Source organism: Notechis scutatus, chromosome 2 (genome assembly GCF_049901735.1).
Source record: "Notechis scutatus isolate UNSWTSFEM ecotype Mainland chromosome 2, rNotScu1.2, whole genome shotgun sequence".
In the NCBI taxonomy this organism is placed as follows: Eukaryota; Metazoa; Chordata; class Lepidosauria; order Squamata; family Elapidae; genus Notechis; species Notechis scutatus.
This window is the reverse complement of record NC_142010.1, coordinates 88,601,146-88,611,233: the sequence shown is the minus strand read 5'-3', so window position 1 is coordinate 88,611,233 and position 10,088 is coordinate 88,601,146. Positions and strand designations below refer to the sequence as shown.

General features: G+C 39.8%; 1 long non-coding RNA gene across 1 annotated transcript; it reads right to left on the bottom strand.

Moving 5' to 3' along the window:
• Positions 1 to 4,075: 4,075 nt before the first annotated feature.
• LOC148132121 (uncharacterized) lies at positions 4,076 to 9,855 on the bottom strand. Its single transcript, XR_015747302.1, has 2 exons — positions 9,754 to 9,855; positions 4,076 to 5,501 (listed from the first exon to the last, which is right to left on the bottom strand). It is a non-coding gene; the product is annotated as an uncharacterized LOC148132121 (long non-coding RNA).
• Positions 9,856 to 10,088: the final 233 nt, after the last annotated feature.

Sequence of the window (10,088 nt, the reverse complement as noted above, 5' to 3'; positions counted from 1 at the left end):
TCATTTCAGACAAGTGGCTGTCTAGTCTCTTCTTAAAAACCTCCAGTGATGGAGTCCCCACAATTTCTGGTGGCAACCTGTTCCACTGGTTAATTGTCCTCACTGTTAGGAAGTTTCTCCTTAATTCCAGGTTGCTTCTCTCCTTGATTAGTTTCCATCCATTATTTCTTGTCCTGCCCTCTGATGCTTTGGAGTACTGGAATACTGCTATAACGTTACCTCTAATTCTTCTTTTTTTTTTACACTAGCCAGACCCAAAACCTGCAGCCGTTCTTCATATGGTTTAGTCTCCAGGCTTTTGATCATCTTAGTTGCTCTTCTCTGAACTTTTTCCAAAGTCTCAACATTTTCTTTTGTAGTCTAGTCTGGCTTTCCTAAGCAGATGAATTTGGAAATACAATTTTAGCCCAGGATTTCACAATAAATATTGAGAAAGTTCTCAATTTGCAATCCAAGCCCGTGAGATGGGCTTCTTTTATTTTGATACCAACCTTATTGCTTGTAGCCTTAGCTTTTGAGGACTGAATTTATTGATAAGAAGAATCCATTCTTATATGCTTATTTCTTTCCATGAAACAAGACCAGAGAGATTAATTTAGGCATATACTCACATGCCAGTGAAACAGTGATCAATTTTGCTGCTCCCTCTTCCCTACCTGCTTTGCTTCAGTAGTGTCTGAAAATAGCTTAAAGTCATGCCTAAAACATGTCAAGTCCTTGCCAAGCAGATATCCTTGTTCTGCCCATCGTGAAGTTGGAGCTTAGGTTAAGTCAAAAGACGGCTCCAGATAGTGATCAATCCCTTGATTCTCAAATAAGGTCAAGTTTTAAATTATAGCTGGAAAACCCCAAACGTTGAAACTAAGTTAATCCTAGGTAATGGAGTAGCATGCTGATTGGGTAAATGCTCATGAGAGTTTTAGATAAAGAAAACCTGTTTGTAATTAGAAAAGGTTTGAGTCAGAAGTAAACTTTGTGGGATTCCCCCTCCCCGCCGTCTTCTTCCAGTCTGCTACATTTACAGGGGTCTCCAACCTTGGCAACTTTAAGACTAGCGGACTTCAACTCCCAGAGTTCCTCAGCCAGCAAAGCTGGCTGAGGAACTCTGGGAGTTGAAGTCCGCTAGTCTTAAAGTTGCCAAGGTTGGAGACCCCTGTACAAGACAGAGAAATACAGTAAGCAAAAAATGCAAAGCTTGGGGTTTTGTTTTTTTCCTGTCTCTTTCTCTGTCTCTGTCTCTCTCTTGCTGTAACGAAAGATAATTCAGTGAATAAAAATGTTCCTGGTATGGCATTTTTAAAAAAAAAAAAAAAAGTTAAAGGCTGATTTGGTTACCTTCAAAAAAATGTCAAGAAAGGAAGCTGAGAGATTTGTCCCGCTGATCTTGGCTGTGAGAGGTGCTGCAATTTGCCACAGCCAAACATTTGGAAAATGTTCACGTAGAAAATTATGTACCCGAATGTCAATGTACTTCCTTTCATCCGGGGTTAATTGCAAGCTAGTCCTTTCCGATCTATTAAAGTCTGAGTCATACTCTTCTCTAGCACCCCGGGTTTTGTAGTTCCTTCTTTTATTTATCAGCTGCAATGCAATGGATGCCGTGACTTTGGGTTAGTCATCGTACAATAAATGTCTGAGTGACGATGTCTGTAAAGGCAGGCAGGCAGGCAGGCAGCCATGCAGGAGGCATGGGGAATGGGGAGGCTGATAGACCTGTTTGATAGACTTGTTTGATGCCATCAGTCCACTAGAGGTCATTGTAAGACTCAGCCAGGCTCACATCAAGATTTCTCAGTAGTTTGGTTCAATAAGTGACTCCCTGTGTTCACTGTTGTGAAATCTGAATGGTATTTAGGAAGGGAGCTGTTGAGGAGAAAACCTCACTGTAAACATCCAACTCAGCAGTTAAAAAGACAAACCATGCTGGAGTGACTCACAGAAGAGCTAAAAATAAGACAGCGTTTATTGTAATTGCATTACATAAAACTAGGATGAGCCAGCATTTGGCACATTATTCATTTAATTTTATGTCCAATTTATATTCCACTGTTCTGTGCAATCGAATACTCACAGAAGCTAACAGGAACAAAAAGTTTTAAAACGTACATTCCCGCTGATTCAAAATTAATTAACAATTAAAACCCTGATCAAAGAGAGCAGTCTTATTAATTAAGAATTAAAAACCTGGCTGATCTTCCAAAGACAGAGAGCGGGAGCCAAGTATACTTCAGAGGGTGCTTTCCATAGGCTGGGAGCACCACTCCCACGTATCAGAAAGAAAAAGGAAAAAAAAAGAACTGAGGCATCTTCAAAAGGACTCCTCCTGCAAATCTGAACTGGAAGGCAGGCTCATAACATGAGACATAATTTGTCAAGTGGGAGCCCGTTCAGTATAGCGTTAAGGCATCAGGTTAGAAACTGGGAGATTCTGAATTTGGGTCCAGAAAGCCAGTGGGGTGACCTGGAGCCAGTCATTCTCTCTTCTCCCTGAGAAGTAGACAATAGCAAACCATTTCTGATCCTCTTACCAAGAAAACTGAAAGGACTTTTTTTCAAAATTGACTTGAAGGCACAAAACAAAACAAAAAGGTTTCTCAAGTAATCAGCACTAAGTTGTTCAAAGATCAATCCCAGTACTTCAAAATTGTGCCCAGTAAGAAGTTGGCGGATCTTTTAGTACAGGCCACACTGATCCCAGTATTAGTTTAACAGACTAGCTGCTGAATTTTATACCAGTTGCCACTTCAGAACTCTTTTACAAGGATATCAAATACTAAGTGTTTTGCAAAATGAAGAAACAGATTCAACTAATTCGGGAACAGTCAAAGCTTGGATCCTAAGTGTAAGGGTGTAAATAGGCCTCACCACAGCAGCCACATATGAAACTGAAGACAGCTGAGGATCAAAGAGTATTCCCAATTGCAGACCTGCTGTCTTGGGAAGACTGCAGCCCTCATCCAACTGTCTGAACTTCAGTCCATGTCCAGTTTCTTAATAACCAATGGCATTTCCCTCTAGTCTGGATTTAATTTCAGCTTGTTTTCCCTTTCCCAGCCCATAGCAATGTTAGCATTCAACAGTACAATTCACATTATCTTTATCAAAATGAATTTCATAGAAATGGGAATGTTGTGGCAAAGACCAATTAAAATGAAGTCGAGGAAAGATATTTCATACTTCTTCATTTGGAGGGAATGCCCAGCTAACTAGTAGTTCAGGAAGATGAAATCTTGCAGAAACGTGCAACTTTATCAACACATTAAGGATATTATTTTAATTCCTTGAGTCATTTTCTTAACACAGGATGCAGGGAATAATGATCACCATGATAAAACGGATGAACCTATGGAAACCATGGGCAGGGAAGCCAACAAAACCTCATGCTGAGAATCACAATTTTCACAAAATAAAGGCATTGTTTCAGAAACAGGTAAATCTGTTGGGCAATGCTAGATCTAGTCAGTGATTACATATTTACAGATTAACAGAGTTGGAAGGGACCTTGTAGGTCATCTAGTCCAGGGGTCCCCAACCACCGGTCCACGGACCGGTACCGGTCCATGGAACAAATCCTACCGGGCCGCTGGTTTGCTGGGCGCCGCCATCTTGTTTTGATGAAAAAGTGCTTCCAGTGAGCTTTTCCGGGTAAAAAGCTCACCGGAAGCACTTTTTCATCAAAACAAGATGGCGGCGCCCAGCTGATGCCGGTACTGGGCCGCGGCATAAAAAAGGTTGGGGACCACTGATCTAGTCCAACCCCACCCACCCACCCAAGCAGACACTACACCATTTTTGACGGATGTAGCCCTTTTCAATACAATTCAGCAACAGTCTGTTTTCAGACAAAATGAAACAGATTTAAATCAAGCATTCGCAGTATCTGTTCATGACACTATATCGAAAGCAGGCTCTTTCAATTAATAGCCAATCATTTGAAAATTCCTAAATATATTTTGAAAACTCCATTATGTATAATCTTATTAGCTGATTTCTTTGCAGGTAGTATTTAATATCTACATCGCAGAAAAAGAATAAATGCCTAAAAGTGCACAGAAGCAGAAATCTGAAACAAATCTAAATGTGCAAGTTCTTTATTGTGTTCAAGGGAAAGCACACATTTCGAAATGCAGCTCTGTAGTCTAGATACCCATTTGCTACCTATCTGTAGAGGTGCCCATTTCCTACCTTTTTCCTTATAAATAGGTAAATGGTACCAAAAGTATTCTGTAACAAAAATTATTTTAACTCATTTATAACAGATTCAATTTCTGGTTCTGTTTCCTTGTTGTGGATTCAAAACATAACTAATATTTAAAGCCAAGTCAAAGAAACAAACAAACAAAAAACAATTGCAACAAGAATATAAATTGTAATGTAAACTGGTTAATGCTAGAATGTGACCATAATAAAAATTATTATTATTATTAAACTGGTACACACACAAAAATATTTTAAAAGTCTTTTAATAAGCATGTTCCTTTGCACAGTGAAAGGTATTGAACTCAACATTGTTCCTTTTGGAAAAAAAGAAGTAACAATGGCTATAGTTTACTATGTTTTTTGAGACCAAGGTTTCTGCCATAGATTTTAATTCTGTTGTGCTCTAGATGGGAGCAAGTGAACCCTAATAAAATCTGGTTCTAAACTATATATGGCTTTAAAAGCAAAATGCAGCCTTCTGAATTGGCCATAGAAGCAAATAGAAGCCAGTGGAATTGATATATGATCTGAGACATATGCTTTGACTTGCAGCTACCAGACAAAAGTCTGGTCGCTGCATTTTGGACTAATTGAAGTTTCTAAACTGCCTTCAAAGTCATCCCCATGTAAAATACAGTGTAGGATAATAATCCAAGCTTGAGGTAAGAGCAACATGGAAGACAGAAGTCAAAGTCCCTTTAATAGGATAAGATTGCAAACAGTTTATTAGCCAATGTTCATAACATGTTCTGCAACTCCGAAAAAAGCCTTAATTAATAGTCCCTCTGTCTTGTGTTATTTGTGATTTATTTCTCGTCTCCATTTTCACACTGATGTAGGCTGTGGAACTGAAAAAAAAGATGAATAAAATAAACATTTAAAACATGTTCGAAACATAATGGAACAGCATGTGCATTTTAAGAAGTTGACGGGAGGAATGTGGGAGGGATCATCCATAACCAAAGTAAGACCTGGATAGAGAGAGAAATTGGATCTGCTTTTTATCTCAAGGCAGCTGCAAAATAATCTGCAAGCAGAAGATACTAAGAACTTCCCTTTGTTATGGCCATATCCATTCCTAATCAACTTTGAGGTTTCCAGTGCTACTCCCTCTCAGGCATAGAAGCTGGACCTATCTGTCTGCCCCAGACACTAATCTACCCCACTGAGTTTCAGAGAAACCTTGGGCTTTTTCCTGACGGGCAGCTCATTTTCAGCAAATGTGCCTTGAATTTGACTGTTCCTGTATGGACCTTCTCTGAACGATGATCTCAGAGGATTCCCTGATTTACCAAGATGCACTGGAAGACAAAGCACAGAAAACAAATGTTTAGAGGGCCATCGGAGTGAGCCCATACTGGAAATGATACACGGCAATAAGAATGGCAAAATATAATTATTTTTCTGCTCAGTCTACAGGGTTACTGTGAGGATTATTCTAGGTATCTGTCAAATAAAATCACTCAAATCTGCTCTGAGCTGGAGTCTGGCTGGCTGAGGGAGAGAGTCTTGCCATATTATTTGAGAGGACTTTGAGCCTGTAAATCTTGAAGGAGGGGACAGGATCCTCAGGACTGTAAATCTGGCAACCTATATGTTAGAATACAGGTAGTCCTCGATTTACGAGTGTAATGGAGCCTAAACAGTGGTGGGATTCAAAAAAATTTATTACCAGTTCTTTGGGTGTAGCTTGGTGGGCGTGGCAGGGGAAGGATACTGTAAAATCTCCAGTCAGAGGTGGTATTTGCCGGTTCTCTGAACTACTCAAAATTTCCACTACCGGTTCTCCAGAACTGGTCAGAACCTGCTGAATACCACCTCTGAGCCTGAACACAGCAATCATTAAACATCACAGTTGTTAACCAAACTAGCGGGTGCACTTTTACTGAAACCTAGAAGTAAACACTGGCTTTTGGCCAAACCATTGGAAAATACAGTGACATGACCTCAGGGTGCTGCAAACAGCCATAAATGCAGCCCCATTGCCAAACACCCACAGTTTGGTCATGTGACCACAAAGGATGGGGGGGGGGTGTCATCGGAATTTCAAATCTGGGCCATAAATAACCCCAAGTAGGTTTATTTTAAAGTCAATGTCTACATGTAATGTCCCCCTGGTTATTCAAGGCTTTTTGGGAGATGATTTGTAATTTGGTCCAAGCAATGATGAACTCATCCATACAAAAGAGAGTAGTTCCATCTGCCTTGAAGGTAGTGATATAATGCCTTCTTAAGAATCACCACTAGACCCAATTCTATTGTCTAATTTCTGATCAGTTTTCAAACTCCCATTTTGGTGAAGATTGTAGAAAATGTTGCATTTTCAGAAAGAAGTATATTATCTAAAAGAAATTAGGCCTGACTATAGCATTTTTCACACTTAAAGATAACTTTTGTCAGGGGTGCTGCAATTATCCAGACTTTTCATGACCTTTTGATAACTTTTGAAATCACTGACCATAGTATCTTGGACTGGCTACAGGAGTTAGGGCTAGGGGTGGGCACAGTGCTACAGTGTTTCTTTTCCTGTCTTTATGGACAATTACAGTTGATGTTGGCAGGAGGAGAAATTGAGCTTGAGACCCCTGTAGGTTCTTCAAGGCTGACCAATCTTATCACTCTAATTCTGCATCTACCTGAAGTTGCTTGGCAACGTCATTCAACAACAGGAGTCTAGTGTCATCAATATGCCAATGATACCCAGTTGAACATTTGAATCCCTGGCCAGTCAAGTGATGCTGTCAAAGTCCTATTGTAATGTCTTGGAGCTGTAAATCATGGCTGGCTGGGGAATCCTGAGTGTTGAAGGCCCCACATTTTAAGCTGCCAAGTTTGAGAAACAGTGCTCTAAATTATGAGGTAATATAACATAGTATTCTGCGTATTGAATTGGGATTTCAAAGCCTGGATTTTGGCCAAGAAGCTTCAGGAACTAATCCTGAAATATCCCTTTTCTCAGGCTCATCCTCTGGATAGGTTGTTATGAGGATAAAGCAGAGAGAATCTATTGGTGCCATCTTCATCACCAACACCAACAATTATGTAATTTGTTTTGATCCATTCACTACGCCTTCTCTAGTGAAGTATCTGTTCTCTGGAATAAGATTTCTCCTGAAATCCAGATGGCACTCATCTTGCTGAGAGACTTGAAGATCTGGCTCATCACATAGGCCTTTGACTATGTGTGTGCTGTCAGTATATAGGTAATGGGAATTGAGTTAGTTAAGTTAGAATTGGGAGCTGTCCCCTTAAGGGAATGCATCCTGGGAAATGTAGTTCATGTCATGTGGTCACATCTGTAATCCTGATTGGTCACTGAATTGACCCTTGGTTGGGTTGGGGGAGGTCCCTTCACTCTTGCCTGGACCCCAGCAGCGTGCTGGTGTCTCACCCCCTTGCTCCTTCATTATGGATCAAAGATCACTATTCTTTTACACTGTGAAGTCAGCTGTGCAAAGAATTGGACATTAGAAGGATCTCGACATAACTGTGAGTTACCTTGAGGATGCCTAATATAATCCAATAAAGAAACTTTGTATGGAAGACTTTGTAGAGTTTGCCTGTCTGCCTTTATACATTCAGCCAGTAATTATAAAAGACAGAACAGTAAGAGGGATAATTCTAGGCATTATGGGTTTGCATATTGAAGTTGCTGGCTTTTGCCATTGTCTGTTCCTTGTTTTTTTATCATTATCATTATTTATATCACTCTGTTGTTCAGAATGCTTTTTTATATAAAAACCATCCAGAGTCACTGGGAGCTGGGTGATGTAAAAATTTTATTAAATAAATTTCCCCACTAGTGACTAGTGGCATCTTCTAGCATCATTCAGCCATTCTTGAGGTGATAGAAGGTCAGTCTCTGAGATGGTACACAATAGTTGGATGTGTTTGGAAGACATTGTGGGGAAGTGACCTGAACTAGAAGATCTGTCCATCTGGCAAAATGAAATGTCAAGCCACTTTTGCATGCAAAGGATTTTGTCAATAACTAAAATATGCCTCCTCTTCAATACAGGGAGGTTGCTACTGAGCTTCATTCAGGAGTGAGATGCTAGTGGTTTGGATCGGTTCAGGCATACCAGTAGCCCTGAAAAACAGCTGTCATAGAATCGGTTCGGTCTGACTTGCTCTGAGGATCTTCAGTTGGGCCCTCCCACCTGTCTGTGCTCCTAGGTCCTTTTTATCCTCTCAGCTGTTCAGCGCAGCAGAGCGGATTGCCCTGCTAATCAGCTGAGAGACACAGGGGTTTTACCTTAGTCTTAGGACAGGCACGCACAGCAAAGCGCACAATCACTGAACTGGTTGTTATGCCGGTAGCATCCTACCTTTGGCTTCATTCATTGGAAGAACACATCATCATAATAGGTAGGTCAGTTTCCCTTTAATTATTCCCACTCCCCTGAATGTGTGGGAGTACTATCCCAAGAATTTCCATGCAAATTTGGTCACTCTCAGTAAAAGGACTTGCATACAAGAATCTGCTTACAGAGAATTCTTACTAGAATTCTCAATTTGATTGTGGTTTTGCTATTATTATGGTTTGGGGAGAAATCTGATGGAACGATTTTTAGAAGTAATTTTAACAAGAAAATGCTGAAGTTAGTATTTCCGACTCCCATAATGGGTCCCATGGAAATCAGTGGCCCCATTCATGATTAAGGATGAGTTTAGAGCACAGAGCTTATTGCTCATAAAGTACCCTGAGGCCATATGAGAGTATCAACCATGATTCTATGTTTTACTTGAGTCCAGCTGTTCAAATGCAAATCTTTGTGGGTTATAGGTAAATTTTCCTCTAATTCATTAAGAGTTAAAGGAAGTCCTTTAGCCATTAGATTCCTGTCATTTCCACCGAAAAGGAAGCCTCTGGCATGAAACTAGATATCCACTGTTTTTAAGTCCTGCTGATCTTTGACTTTAAACTTCTGGACAGTATTAATTTCCATTTAATTTAAAAACATGCATGGCATTCTCAGCCTGATTGAGTTACAGGGAAAGAACACTAATATGCTTCCTGTTGCAAGTAATAAAGGAAATTGTTCCTTCCTTATCGATCTATCAATTATCAATAGTTATGTTTACCAAGAATTGAACATGGAAATATTTGATATCAGGATGTAAATTTTTAAAAGAAGGTAAAAATCCATGGCATTTCTTTTAAGAGAAGGAGAATCCTAAAATTCATGAAAGGTGAGATTGCATGTCTAGAATCCACCCTTTCCTTTTCTGGCATTTAATTCCAAGCTACTATCTAATATAGCACAATTTGTCATTGTGTTCAACCATATACCTCTGAAATAACATTTCTAGTCCAGGATACAGAACAAGCCAAGGAAAAGTCAATGGGCCAAGTGGTGGTGGGGTTAACGTACAATTTAGAATTCTGGCATACTCTATGGAGTTGCTAGACTGGATTTCAAAAATGGATTTCTACACCAAGAGGAGGATCAGACTATTAGTAGCAGTTATCTCTGGGGTGTCTTTTGGAAGATATAAAAGCAGGAGGAATCCCTGACCTGTCCAGCTTGCATAAAATCCAAAGAGCCCTACCTTCTCCTGAAGATGTATCTCTTTGCCAAGACTTACAGATATGTCCCCGGATTTCCTTTCCTTCAATGATAGCCTTTAACTTCATTCCTTGCTGATATGTAAGAATATCTATAGAGGGGAGTAAGTGGGCAGAAATTTGAGAACTTCAGAAACCTTGATGTTATTGGCATAGTTTATTTTTATTTTTTTATTTTTTATTTGATTTGTCAATCGCTTACAAGATAATAGGTATAAGTATATACATAGTTATGAATACATGAAATGGGTACATATAAGAAAAATAAAAGAAACAATAGGACAGGGACGGTAGGCATGTTGGTGCGCTTGTGCATGCC